Raw genomic sequence first — 14,138 nt, forward strand, 5'->3', positions numbered from 1 at the left:
AGTGGAAGAGGCTTATCTGGGGAACCAGATGTGTTTCCGCACTCCTACATTCCTGCTGGATGACCTTGGGCTAGTCACAGTTCTCTCTGAACTCTCTCAGCCCCACCTACCTCACAAGGTGTCTCTTGTGGGGAGAGGAAGGGAAAGGAGCTTGTAAGCCACCTTGAGTCTCCTTACAGGAGAGAAAGGTGGGGTACAAATCCAAACTCCTCCTCCTCTTCCTTATGCTTCAAATGCTTTGGAAATTCTTTTTCATGAGGTTTTCCAAGTATGTCTTTACTCCTTCACAGCGGAGAGGAAGACCCCTTCCGCACACGCAAAATAATGTGTTTCCAAACCACTTTCACAACTGTTTGCAAGTGGATTTTGCCATTCCGCACAGCTTCAAAGAGCACTGAAAGCAGTTGGAAAGTGCATTATTCTGCATGTGCGGAATGAGCCGAAGATTGTCGGAAGTGACACAGCTCAGGAACAGTTTCGCCACTTCATTTGCTTATTAGGCCACAAAGTGAGAGATTTACAGTCCCATCCAACACCTCGGGTGTGGGCGTTGTGGAGGCAGTGGCCCGGTGGAAGCCAACTAGCATCAATTCTTCTCCCAGTCACACCTCTGGACCTCCCCCAATCTGCCAGCAGCGGCGCAGGAACATTGGCACAGTGCTCTGTACCACATTTGACCTCTGTGAAGAGCCACGCCTGCCACCTGCCAGCAGACCCACCCCTCCACCAAGGAAGTGCCCCAGGAAGGGCAAATCTGCCAGCACGACCCCACACCACCTCCAACAGCAGATCCCACCCCCCTTTGAATGGGGATGTTATGGTTGCAATCCATAAATGATGGTCTCCCAAGAACACAAATGTTTTCCCAGAACGGTCATCAAGGAATGCCCAAATTGCTCAAAGTTTCCCAAGCTAAAAAACCATTTTGAGGATTGCCCATGGAAGCTTCTAAAAAGGGAAATAACGCCTCGCTCCATGAGCTAGTTTGCCCTTTAAAAAGAACTCGACATCAGATTCACAGAACTTTGGGGAGCACTGTGAAACAAACCTCTCTTTTGCTTCAGCATTTTCTAGGGCCAGAAGGTGGTTGTGGAATTTCATCGCCCGGTGTCACTGACTCCAGACAGGAATAGAGGCAACCACAAAAAAAAAGATTTGGCATAAACATGTCGAAAGAGAGAGACACACACACGCAACACTCCTGCGTTTTATGAAATTCAATTACAGCGATGCAGGGACTGGACGTTTGCGTTGCAGACCTGCATGTGCACGAGTGTGCTCGGCCTTCCCCTGCAAGCAATTATTTTTTTTCTGAACAAAGCATTCATTCATCACACACCACACACGCTCCCTGCGTACCCCCCCCCCCCCAAAACCCAGCTCCAGCAGACAAAGTTGATTTATGCTGAACATTCGGCCTCTTACACAACACTGCAGTGGGCTGTTTCGTTTCAAGAGCTACACGTTATATTGAAAAAAAAAACACCCAAGTTGGGCTGAAAGCCCTTTTTGTTCCTAACTTATAAGTAACAACACATTTTTTTCCTGTAACCCAACAAAGCCCCATTATGCATATCAAGTATGGTTCTAATTCATAATGGATGAAAAAATGTATTTTCAACCCCCCCCCCCCGCTTTTTCTAAGCACACTTATCAAATGATTTGCACCTTCGTTAGAATGAACTTTTCTTTTTGTCAACTGAGAAAAACCACAGAAGCTTATTTCCCTGTCAACCTCCCCACCTTGGGTGTGAATGAGCTACTCAGTTGTCAGATACTCAGTGGGACCCCAAAGATTGGTGTGAAGGTAGGACAGGGGAGTCCTCGACTCCTTGAAAGAGGTGGAGCAGGAGGAGGCGGAGCCGGTCTTGCCCAATCAATAAATGAACCTCCTTTCCAACAAAATGTAACCCTGCCAATGAAACAAGCAACTCAGGGTTCCAGGAGGTCATCATCACTTTAAGGAGACATTTCTCCGGTGAAGACCTGAAGACCAAGGTAGGTGTCTTATTTCTTGCTTGGCTCTAAATATGATAACTCTCATTTTCTTAGCTAGGAAAATACAGTAGCCTTTCAATATTGGAACAAGTACAGTTTTTATCAGCCTGCAGTCTCCAGAGAGTGCATTAGAAGGTACTGAAGCAAGTCAATGCATTCATCTTCTAGATGCCACAAGAACCTTGCCTATTTTTTTTTTTTTTACTATATGGCTCATTCCGCACATGCAGAATAATGCACTTTCCAACTGCTTTCAGTGCTCCTTGAAGCTGTGCGGAACAGCAAAATCCACTTGCAAACAGTTGTGAAAGCGGTTTGAAAACGCATTATTTTGCGTGTGCGGAAGGGGCTGAGTGGCTTCTGACATTTGCCAGTTCGCAGCTTTCAAGCTAGCAGGTCTGCAAATGACTCTGTAAATTCTCTCAGTGACTGCCAGTTTTAAATTGCACACCAGCAAAGTCTTCACTCTGAGGTCCCAATTTCTGGCCCACCAACATATAAGAATTTGGCATTTTAATTATAAATTTCCACCAGGGAACCTGAGAGACTCATTGACCCATCTTCTTCTTCTGGTCTAATTTGGCACTGGCTCCAAAGTACACTTTCGAACACAGTGGCATCAAAAGTTGTGGTATGTTTGTTCTGTATTCTTAAACTTATGTACTGTATATAGTATAACCTTCATTAAGCAGGTAGCTTCTTACCTCAACTTATTGTGAATTTCCAAATGGCAGCGGATGGTCAAGTCCTGATTCCCCGCTCTGCTGCTTGAACTGTGGAGGCTTATCTGGGGAATTCAGATTAGCCTGTGCACTCCCACACACGCCAGCTGTGTGACAGTTCTTCTGAGCTCTCTCAGCCCCACCTACCTCACAGGGTGTTTGTTGTGAGGGGGGAAGGGAAAGGAGATTGTCAGTCCCTTTGAGTCTCCTTACAGGAGAGAAAGGGGGGATATAAATCCAACTCTCCTCCTCCTTCTTCATATAGATATTGCAACGACATTTATGGGGCAGGAAAGAGAAAGCTTTAAATGACTCCATGCTTGAACAACCGGGAGAGCTCTTGGGTGTAAACGAACAACAGTTGAAACTGAGCCTAGGTAAGTTTGAAATAATGCAAGTTTGGATGAAGATTGAATAGATACACTCATGGTTCCTAAATTAACCACTCAAGGAAAAAAATCTTAGGCGTTACTGCACAGTGGAAAATTCTGCTCAGCCCGCAGCACTGGTCAAAAACACGAAAGAAAATATTAGAACAGTATTAGAAAGCAGAGCGGGAAGAATAGGGTACAGTTTTCTGCTTTCTGTTGAAGCACTGAAAATCAAGCGTTTGGTTTTAACAAATTAAGTTTGGCTCCAGCTGTGCTGGTGGCGGGAAAGGCTGCTCAGTCACGGCTGATTTGTGGTGACCCCATAGAGTTTTCCAGGCATGAGAGGAACAGAGGTGGTTTGCCACTGCCTGCTTCTGCATAGCTACCCTGCCATTCCTTGGTGGTCTCCTGTCAGGTTCTATGACTGAAGTCAATACGGGACTCTGGATTCTTGATCAGAAGTCTTTACTGGTAACAATGGGAAGCTTTATGTCTGCGCCTATTTGTCAAAGAAATTTTCAGGCTCTGAACTGAATTGGACAGTAGGAGACAAAGAAACTGGGGCTATCTGACCACCTGGCGTCACTGGTTGGAGGGGGCGGGTTACCCCTTTGAAGTGTGGGCAGACCACGGAAACCTTGCTGCCCTCGGGACACCCCCTGGTCCTTCCCCTCGCCCTGTGGTTGGTCTTGTTTTGCTCCCAAGATCTGGCAGTGTTGGGCTAGCTTGGGTCATCCATCTCTGGGCAGTTCCAGCTATATCAGACCCTACAGCAGACACATGTAAATTTAGGAAAAAAAGGAAATTCAAAGTGAATCTGCAGCACCAACATCGTCCCTTCAATAGAGGACTGTTTTAATAGTAATAATTAGCACTTGTATTGCGTAATGGCAGCTCGGTGTAGTGGTTATAGCATGTCAGAGGATATGACTTGGACTTGGGAGACCAGCTTTGAATCCCTCTCTTCCATGGAAACTCACTGCCCCCCCCCCCCCTCTCTCTCTCTGGATTGAAATAATTGAAACACACACACAGAGCCTAAATTACCTAGAGTTGTTGTAAAGGCAAAAAGAAGGAAAAATAGGTTGTAAGCCAACTTAGATCCCCACTGGGGAGAGAAGCAAAATACGAATGTCTTAAATAAGTAAATAGTGCATTCAGTGTTCAAAATGAGACTATCCCTACAACAGAGCCCTTCGGGGGTAGGGCGGTATACAAGACCCAATAATAAATAAATAAATAAATAAACATCCCTGCAAGGGAAGCCAGTAGAATTATCCTCATATTGGAAATAAGGAATGTGAATAAGGGATGCATAAATCTGGCTTTCTTCAGGGCATCTAGGTTTTTAAGAAATATATACTGCTTAGATCTGCATTTATTGTGGGGTTTTATCTGTGATTTTTATTGTTTGCATTATTTTAACCCACCTTTTTAAGCCGTTCTGAGCCCAACTTCGGTTGGGAATTGTGTGTGTGTGTGTTATAAATATAATAAAATAAATAATAAAATAAAATGGTGACTTTGACGCCCAGATCAGATTTTACACAGTGGTCTTGCAGACCTCAGCACATTATTTTGGCCACTATACTAAACCAGCTCCCATTTATAGATTGAAACGTCCACCACACTAGTGAATATTCCCCTCGCCTCCTTCCTTACCATAGCAGATCCATTTTTCTCTATAAATAGGCACCCGGATTTGCCAACCTGACGGTGTTTAGTCTGAGCTTATGCGAGGAAAATGGGAAATCCATCTGGTCTGTTCGGCCCTGGGTGTGGTTGGAAGCAGTTGTTTTCTGCTGGCAAATCTCTGCTTTTATGACCAAGCCCTTCAAGTATCTGGAGGATGTCACAAGGCCTGCTTGCTATGCCCAACTGTGAAAGCAGGAGGGGAAAAAATGAACCCGTATTACTTTTTATATAATGGACAAAATGTGCTTTCTGTTCTTGGCACCAGGGCTCATGCCAGAGAGCTCTTAACTGTTTCCTAAATTAAATTTAAGGCCTAGGGGACCCAAGAGCAGAATGATCTGGAAAGGACTGTACCACTTGGGACTGCCCCACTTCAGAATGAGAATAGCACACAAGGGAGAAAGACTGAAGCCTTATCTTGTTCTTGTTTTAATTTTCTGCTTCCAGAGGAGCATCTTATTTAACACAAGGAAGTATGAAAAATTCCACACACACACCGTACCTTAAGTCTGGAGGACTACTAACTCTTCTTGTGTGCCGCCACCATGTCGTAACGATTCCAGCATCAGAGCAGGATCTGGAGATCCAGGTTCGAGTCTCCACTCAAGTCAGCATGGAGTAGTGGTTAAGAATATGAGCACTCTAATCTGGGGAACCGGGTTTGACTCCCTGCTCTACCACTTGAGCTGTGGAGGCTTATCTGGTGAACCAGACTAGTTTGTGCACTCCAACACATGCCAGCTGGGTGACTGTGGGCTAGCCACAGTTCTTTGGAGCCCTCTCAGCCCCACCCACCTCACAGGGTGTTTGTTGTAGCGGGGAAGGGAGTCTCCTTACAGGAGAGAAAGGGGGGATATAAATCCAAACTACTACTCCTCTTCTTCTTCCTCTTCCCCCCTCCTTTTCCTTTTCCTCTTCCTCCTCCTCCTCCTCCTCTTCCTCTGCCCTGGAAGTTCACTGGATGACGGTGGGCCAGTCACTCTCTCTAAAGCTTCATCTACACGTTACAAAGTCCTTGCATTTGTTGGGGAAGAAATCTGGCTCTCTTCTGTTTGGGAACACAAGAAGGGGCATTCACTTCATCCACTATTTGCATGTCCTCAAACCGCTCCACAAACCGTGCCAAAATGCAGTGGTGGGATTCAAATAATTTAACAACTGGTTGTTTACAAGCACCATTTTAACAACCGATTCTGCCAAAGTGGTGCGAACCTGCTGAATCCCACCACTGGCTACATGTAAGCATCATAACTGAGCCAACAGGAGTTCCCTGTGATGGTTTGAGGATGCAAAAACAGCACGGAGGATGTTTCAGCAGCTTCTAGTCGCTTTCTGCACAAACCATTTAAAACGTTTTGAGGTAGGAAATAAAAGGTTCCCTCCATGGCGTTCCAAATTGTTTTTCCCCCTTTGGTTCTGAAAACATTTTATTCCCAGCCTCAAGACGTTTTCAGCGAAACCCCTTATAAAATAATTCTTTGGTTGAAATGTTTTCAAAACAGCTTCACTTGCTGTGCGATCTCTTTACAATGTTTCCCACACCTCTGTGCTGTACCCAAACGTCCCCTTTAGCACCATTTTACCACCTCGCTGAGCTCACCCCTTGCCTGCTTATTTTCCTTACTTCTGTCGGTTTGTTTTTATTTCGAGGGACGTAGTCTTCGAAGCATACGATATACAAGGTGTAGAGAATGGCAGCACGAAGCTTTGAAGCATTGCAGCATCGATTTACCAACTAACTTAAAAAAAGGGAAAAGCGCTTGTGGCAGCCATGAATAGTTTTGAGCGAGGGAATGCGAACATTCATTGTGGTAAAGGGGTGTGTGTGTGGAAAACGTTTTACAAACATTTTAAGTGATTTGTGCAGCAAGGGAATAAGTTGCGACAGAAAAGAGCCGACGTGCATCTGGGCGGCGGAGTCAGGGGTGCAATTGTTAAGATAGCAGCACCAAAATTTCGGAGTATCTTTGTGAGCCCCTATTGATGATGCCACCCAGGTTTGGTGAAGTTTGGTTCAGGGGGTCCAAAGTTACGGGCCCTCAAAAGTGTAGCCCCCATCTCCTATTAGCTCCCATTGGAAACAATGGGAGATGGGGCACTCCCTTTGGGAGTCCATAACTTTGGACTTCCCTCATCCACTCTCAGCAAGCTCTGGAAGCAATATCATCAGGAGAGTCTCCTGAAAAATCCCTGAAATTTTGGTGCTGCTAGCCTAAAAACAGCACCCCCTGCAGGCCAAAAACAAAAAACACTGAAAATTCAAAAAAAATCCCACAAACGAACCTGCATTTTTGGCGCCCACCACAAGGTGGCGCCCTGGTCTGGGCAACTGACCACTTTGCCCAATGGGAGGAACACCTCTGCAAAAGGACCATAACAGATACTTGAAGTGACAGAATAGGAACCGCATTTCTGGATCTTCCCCTACAAACAAAAACAAATTCCTTCCAGAACACGGGGCCTTTCCACACAAATCCTACAACACGTTTCTAAAACATTTTCAGTCCCTCCCTTTACAACAATCTATGTCCACACTCAATCCCTCAAAACGATTCCTGGCCTCCATTTGGAGTACTTTGTCCAATTGAGAGCCAGTGAGGTTAAGAGCAGGTGGATTCTAATCTGGAGAACCGGGTTTGATTCCCCACTCCGCCACCTGAATGGCAGAGGCTTATCTGGTGAACCAAATGTGTTTCCACACTCCTACATTCTTGCTGGGTGACCTCGGACCTCTCTCAGCCCCACCTGCCTCACAAGGAGAGGCAGGGAAAGGAGCTTGTAAGCTACCTTGAGTCTCCTTACAAGATAGAAAGGTGGGGTATAAATCCAAACTCCTTCTCCTCCTCCTCCTCTTCTTCTGGATGCTTGTATGCCTCAGAGCTTCATGCTGTGTTTCCCTGAACCTTCTGTACCCTGTCCTTCAAAGATTAGCTCCCCAAAACTAAAGAAACTGACATAAATGGTGCAGGAAAAATAGGAGCGGGGTAAGAAGGGAGCTCAGCAAATGATGCCAAGGAGAAAGTTTGGGGAAGGCAGAGAGGCACTGGAAACGTCTTAAAGAGATCCCACAAGCAAATGAACCTGTTTTGAAAATGTTTCAACTAAAGAATCTTTTTAAAAAGGCATTCATTTAAAATGTTTAGAAGAGCAGGAGGAAGAGGAGGAAGGGGGGGAGTTTGGATTTATACCCCACCTTTTTCTACTGTAAGGAGACTCAAGGTGGCCTACAAAAGCTCCTTTCCCTTCCTCTCCCCACTACAGACACCTTGTGAGGTAGGTGGGGCTGAGAGAGTTCAGAGAGAACTCAAGGTTATCCAGCAGGAATGTAGGAGTGCGCAAACACATCTGGTTCACCAGATAAGCCTCTGCCACTCAGGTGGAGGAGTGGGGAATCAAACTCGGTTCTCCAGATTAGAATCCACCTGCTCTTAACCACTACACCACGCTGGCTCTCCGGTCCAGGTCAAAGGTCCTTCTGAGCCAGCATTCTGTGTCCAAATGGCCGGTCAGATGCTATGCAGAACTCACAAGCGAGGCCTGGAAGAAAAGACACCTCTTCAAGCTACAATTCAGAGCCAGAATGTGCCATGAAGGACAGCTAGCTGGGGTGGGAGAGGAACAGCTCATATTTAACACCCCCGTTCCCCCCCACTCTGTTCCACTGCAGTGACTGACAAGAATTGCTCTCCAGGAATCCCAGAAAGCAGGAAAGACATTTCCACACTGTCTCCCTGTCATTGATCCTTGATGCTTGGAGAGGGCCATTTAGAAGACTCCCCAGAACATTAAGGGTCTCTTTAGCCACCACATCTGAGAGCTGTGGATAGGCCCAATCCCCTGTTGAAGACGTCTAAATCCAAGGCCATAAATCACGCTCTGCTTCAAGCAGAACTTCCTTTTACCTTTCCCAAATCAACCACCCATCACTAGCACACACAGGGAATTCTTTCCTTTTATGGCACACAACATCGCTAGTCATGCGCCCCCCCTGGTTTTTTCTACACCTGAAAGCTCCAAATGATCTAGTATTTTCTTATTGGAGAAATGTGTCAAGTGTGATCATTCTGGCGGGGGCAGGGGTTGCGGGGGTTTTCTTTTCTTGCTTTGACCATTACATACTTTAAGGTAGGCCTTTCAAAACTTTGTGCTTTGTATCCTGAAAGATCCTCTCAAAAGGTACACTGGCAACGGGTCCTTTAGAAACATAGTACAGAGCTGGAGGGGATCCCAAGGGTTATCCAGTCTAACCCTTTGCAGATTGCAGGAAATTCACAACTAGTTCCCCCCACACATACCCCCAGTGACCCTGCTGTACGCCCAGAGGAATGCAAAAAAACCCTCCAGGATTCCTGGTCAAACTGGCTTGCAGGAAAATTCCTTCCTGACCCCAAAGTGGAGATCGATGTTGCTCTGGGCATGCTAGAAAGGACTTGGGGTGGGGGGGGGAGAAGAAGAACAGTTTGGATTTATATCCCCCCTTTCTCTCCTGTAGGAGACTCAAAGGGGCTTACAATCTCCTCGCCCTTCCCCCCTCACAACAAACCCCCTGTGAGGTGGGTGGGGCTGAGAGAGCTCCGAAGAACTGTGACTAGCCCAAGGTCACCCAGCTGGCATGTGTTGGAGTGCACAAGGTAATCTGGTTCACCAGATAAGCCTCCACAGCTCAAGTGGCAGAGCAGGGAATCAAACCTGGTTCCTCCAGATTAGAATGCACCAGTTCTTAACCACTACCCCACTGTGTTGGATTTATATCCCCCCTTTCTCTGCAGTAAGGAGACTCGAGGTGGCTTACAATCTCCTTTCCCTTCCCCCCCCCCCACAACAAATACCCTGTGAGGTGGGTGGGGCTCAGAGAACTCCGAAAAACTGTCCAAGGTCACCCAGCTGGCATGTTCTCGTGGCAGCCCAATAAGGGTGAAAAAATGGACTAACACCTGCCCTACTCCCTTTGCCTTCATGTTGCGGAGAGGTATAGCCTCTGGGTACCGCGTGGCATAGTCCACCAACACTTGGACGTAGTGGGTCCTCTCACAGTCCATGAAAGGGACCCTATAAAGTCCATTGCCATTCGCTCAGTGGACGCATTACAAGGCAGCCTTTGCGGGATAGGTAGTATGATGCCGTTGGCACACCTCGCACAACTGGCAGAACTTCTAGGTGTCCTTATAGAGGGAGGGCCAAAAAAATGGTCCAGGATCCACCAAATTGCGGGTGGGTTGTGTCGCTGCTACTGTTTTTATTGGTTTATGTATTTTAATGATATTATTTGATTATTTTTTTTTTGAATTTTGATATTTATTGCCTGTACACTGCTCTGAGCCCTTTGGGGGAGAGCAGTTTATTAAGTCAAATTGATGATGATGATGATGATGATGATGATGATGATGATGATGATGATGATGATGATGATGATGATGATGATGATGATGATGATGATGATGATGGAGTGCACAAGCTAATCTGGTTCTCCGGGTAAGCCTCCACAGCTCAAGTGGCAGAGTGGGGAATCAAACCCAGTTCTCCAGATTAGAGTGCACCTGCTCTTAACCACTACACCACACCATGCAGAGCCAAGCATAGACTCATTCCTTCCTGCTCTCCCTATCATGATCTATCGTTACTACAGGACACAGCTGAGATCGCAGGTACAATACAGTTAGTATGAAATACATTTTCGTTCACAGCTTCTTTTCCTTATAATTATGCCAATCGTGCTTCGAGTAGTGATTGCACCAAATTAGAAAGCCGTATCAGATTTTTGGAGAGTACTCTTTGGCTATTTCAGATCTGGAAAGCCTTAGACAGACATTGTGAGTGAGATCCAGTAGCTAGTGCGCTAGGTTCTGAAATCCAGTTTAATTCCAACTTCAACATTAACAGCCAATATATGTAATTTAGTCATTTCCAAACTGCGTGCCAGGGCACCATCGGCATATCACAGTAAATTCATTAAAGCTGCTGCAAATTCAGCCCACAGAAGAGGTTGTCTGATGCATATCTGCATGATATATTGCCACTGGCTTGACCTCCTTTTAATCAGCATCAGCTGGGGAGAGATACTTCTTTCTTTGCATTTGGTGTGAGTGGCATAACCAATCATTCCTGATATAGCAATGAGGTTAAATGGTCCACCCTCAGAGGAGGGTACCTGTTGCACCCCTGACAGGAGGCATGCCTACCAGTGGTAGGATCCAAACATTTTAATAACAGGTTCCGGTGGGGGTTGGATTCAAACAGTGGCGTAGCGCCAACGGGGCTATTGGGCAGGGAGGTTGCTTTAGTAACCCCTTCTCGGCACTCAGAAAAAAAAATAGTAACCACTTCTAGAGAAGTGGGGGGAACTGGTTGGATCCCACCCCTGCCTAGAACACTTCTGACAGAGAAAGGTTCGGCTCCTCCAATAGCAAGTCACTATTATTTCCAAATACTTCCAAAGTAATCCTGATTCTCCACTGTCAAGAAACTTGGAATACTGACAACCTTCCAAGATTCATTTTTCAAAAAAAATATTTCTTCAAGGTGAAAAGAATGAGAGAGAGAGAGAGAGAGAGAGAGAGAGAGAGAGAGAGAGAGAGAGAGAGAGGTGGTGTTGTGGAAGTCCCGGCCCTCCAGCCTCAGTTTTGTCCATCTGTAAAACTGGGATTAATCTTAAGCATCTCACAAGTCTGTTAGGAGAATAAATGCTGAAGGAAACAGTAAAGCTGAACTGTGCTAGACGACGGATTGCCAATAACTGTGTCTTGAAAGAAGCGGGGGGCAGAGTGTGCCAGGTGATGGGGGGGGGCGGGGGTAGAAAGCATTTGTCACTCACAAAAGCCCCCATCTGGAAGCATTCAGAAGGTAAGAGCTTTTGCTAAAAAAAAAAAAGAGAGAGAGAGAGGAGAAACTGGGAAACGTGTGATTTAAACCAGCTGAATCAAGTCGCAAGCCGCCGAAAGGCAAATTTGCAAAGGGAAAGTGCACACCAACAAAGTACATTCAGTTACTCCAAAATGTTTGCACCCTCCTTTTCTACCACTGCACATTATCTTGGCTGGTTTAGGAGATTTCTAAGGTTTCCCCCACCCCGATGCCCCTTTCCCCAGAATTCCCCACACAGATTTCATTCACCAAGGAACAACCCCCCCCCCCCCCCCCCAAAGCGTACAACACAGGCTTCTTATGAAAAGCGTTTTCACTCAAGTTAAAAACGAACACCGTATGTTGGGTTTCTCTCTCCCTCTTTTGGAGGAAAACATCATAATAAATGAAGCATTTCATTTCAGACCAGGGGCACAAAAGTTTTACATGTTAGATCTGAAGTGGGCCATGTCATTCCATAAATAGAGGAGCCGCCAGTTTGCCAATGAACGGCAGGGCCTGGGTGCGATACGATTATCCAAACAGTCCGACACATTTTCCATGTGTGTGTAGGTGGGGGCGATTTGGAACAGCCAGACAGCATTTTGCAAGGAAAAAATCTACAACAGAAGTCGGGAAAAGTCCAAAGGAAAGACTGAGGTTTTCAATTTTTGCCTGTGGTACAGGAAGCCGGTTGCAATAAGACTGGTGACAAATGCATTCTTTGCCCGTGGCTGCCTCCCTAAGCCAGCTTTTCCAACCATGGCTTTCAGTAGAACCTGGCTGCTGTTGAATCAACTTCATCACTGCTACAGTCTGCCTCGCTAAGCGAGTCGGGCAGCCGGCTGCAAGCTGAGCCATCCTGGAGAAAGCAAACAGCGACTTCGTGGGCTCAGGAGTTACGCTAAAGTAGCCCAAAACTTTGGAGCACCATTTTATTTCTAAATCACCACAACCGTTTTTATCTGATGCAAATTTAACGAACAGTATCCTCTCCCCCCCCCCCACCAAAAATTTAATCCACTTGTGGCTGTGAAATACAAAGATCATCTTTGTGACTCGAGAAAGGTAAGTAAGCGCTTTCGTTTATTATCTACATAAACTCGGCCATTCAGCATAGCAGAGTCTGTGATCCCTTGCAAAATTACTTGAGAGTAGGTTACATTCAAATGAGGTGAGTGTATTTAGACTTCCGGTGACTGTGTTTCAACCGTGCAAAGCCAACCAAAACCTTTTCGAAGGTGAAGGCTTAAAAACAAAAATCAAACGGATTATTGATCCATAAATGTACTGTGGTAAATGTGGGATTTTAAATCAGCATTTGTGCATAAAATGTTGGGGTTTTGAGTGCGTGCTTGAGATAGTTGAGAAACTTTGCTTTAATACTTTAGCCTTCATTTGTGGGCTAGATTGCCTTTACTGCTAAACTAAACACCACCAAGAGAATTCAAATTCAGGGAAAATGTGGGTGACCTGGTGCAATCCCATACAAAGACTGAAATGGGCTTAGACCGGAAGGAATAACTTTTTATCCCAGCTCAGAAAAGCTTGGTAAAGCACAGGCTGGGAAGGCCAATGGTGGTGGCTGGCTGAAGAGAGCAGTGGTGGGATCCAAAATTTTTAGTAACAGGTTCCCAGGGGGGTGGGATTCAAACTGTGGCGTAGTGCCAATGGGGCTGAGCGGGGCACGACGGGGGCCTGGCCGGGCATTCCGGGGAAGGGGCATTGCTGGGCGGGGCTGTGGCAAGGACGCAGCCGCTGTGCCGGTCCTTGGGCGGGAAACGAATGCACGCAGGCGCAGGCTGCCACACAGGCCGGTGCACCTCCTGCTAGACTGCTTCAAGTTCTGCGCGCTACTGCTGAGAGGAGGGGTGTAACTAAGGCAAAAATCACGTGGCAAAATCACCAATTAGTAACCCCCTCTCGGCACACACAAATAATTAGTAACCTACTCTCGGGAACCTGTGAGAACCTGCTGGATCCCACCTCTGCTTGAGAGTCAGAGGAATATGCCTCGACCACTGTGTTCCCGAAAGGACGTTGCACAATTGTTCTCAACACCTACTGGAGATCTCTGGCCTTCAAATCGGCCCATATGTCCTCATCCGGGCTCAGGGTTTTCTTGGTGAAACTCTCTTCCTTTCCTCGCAAATTTATTTATTTATTTATTTATTTATTCGACTTTTATACCGCCCACCCCCAGAGGGCTCTGGGCGGTGCACAACAACTAATATAATCTGAAATAACAAGAAGAGCACATTCAATAAATACATACAATATAATAAAATTAGGGCTCTAAATCTCACATTAAAACCAATTAAAACAGCGTATCAACCATCACTTCTGGCAATCTAAAGATCCCTCTGAGGAGGGAACGGAAAGGCCCAAGATGTAAAAGGCCACAGATGATAAAAAGGGAAGGAGGGAAGGAATCACCTCAAACGTTTGGAAAACGTGTTCAGTCCCTCTCTTCACCACAACGTGTGTCCGCACTCATCCCCTCAAAATGATT

At 46.2% G+C, this 14,138-nt stretch overlaps 1 protein-coding gene across 4 annotated transcripts in view; it reads left to right on the top strand.

Moving 5' to 3' along the window:
* The first annotated feature begins 1,879 nt into the window (after positions 1-1,879).
* Positions 1,880-14,138, top strand: part of IL16 (interleukin 16) — a 60,852-nt gene continuing 48,593 nt past the window's right edge. The window contains exon 1 of one of the 4 annotated variants that reach the window (XM_048481693.1): positions 1,880-1,998. The gene's annotated coding sequence lies outside the window, so the exon portion shown is untranslated. Of the gene's footprint in view, positions 1,999-3,078; positions 3,098-12,550; positions 12,695-14,138 lie in introns of those variants that run through there. The other 3 variants (XM_048481694.1, XM_048481695.1, XM_048481691.1) reach the window with 3 other exon arrangements.

This window comes from Sphaerodactylus townsendi, linkage group LG17, assembly GCF_021028975.2.
Source record: "Sphaerodactylus townsendi isolate TG3544 linkage group LG17, MPM_Stown_v2.3, whole genome shotgun sequence".
NCBI lineage: Eukaryota > Metazoa > Chordata > Lepidosauria > Squamata > Sphaerodactylidae > Sphaerodactylus > Sphaerodactylus townsendi.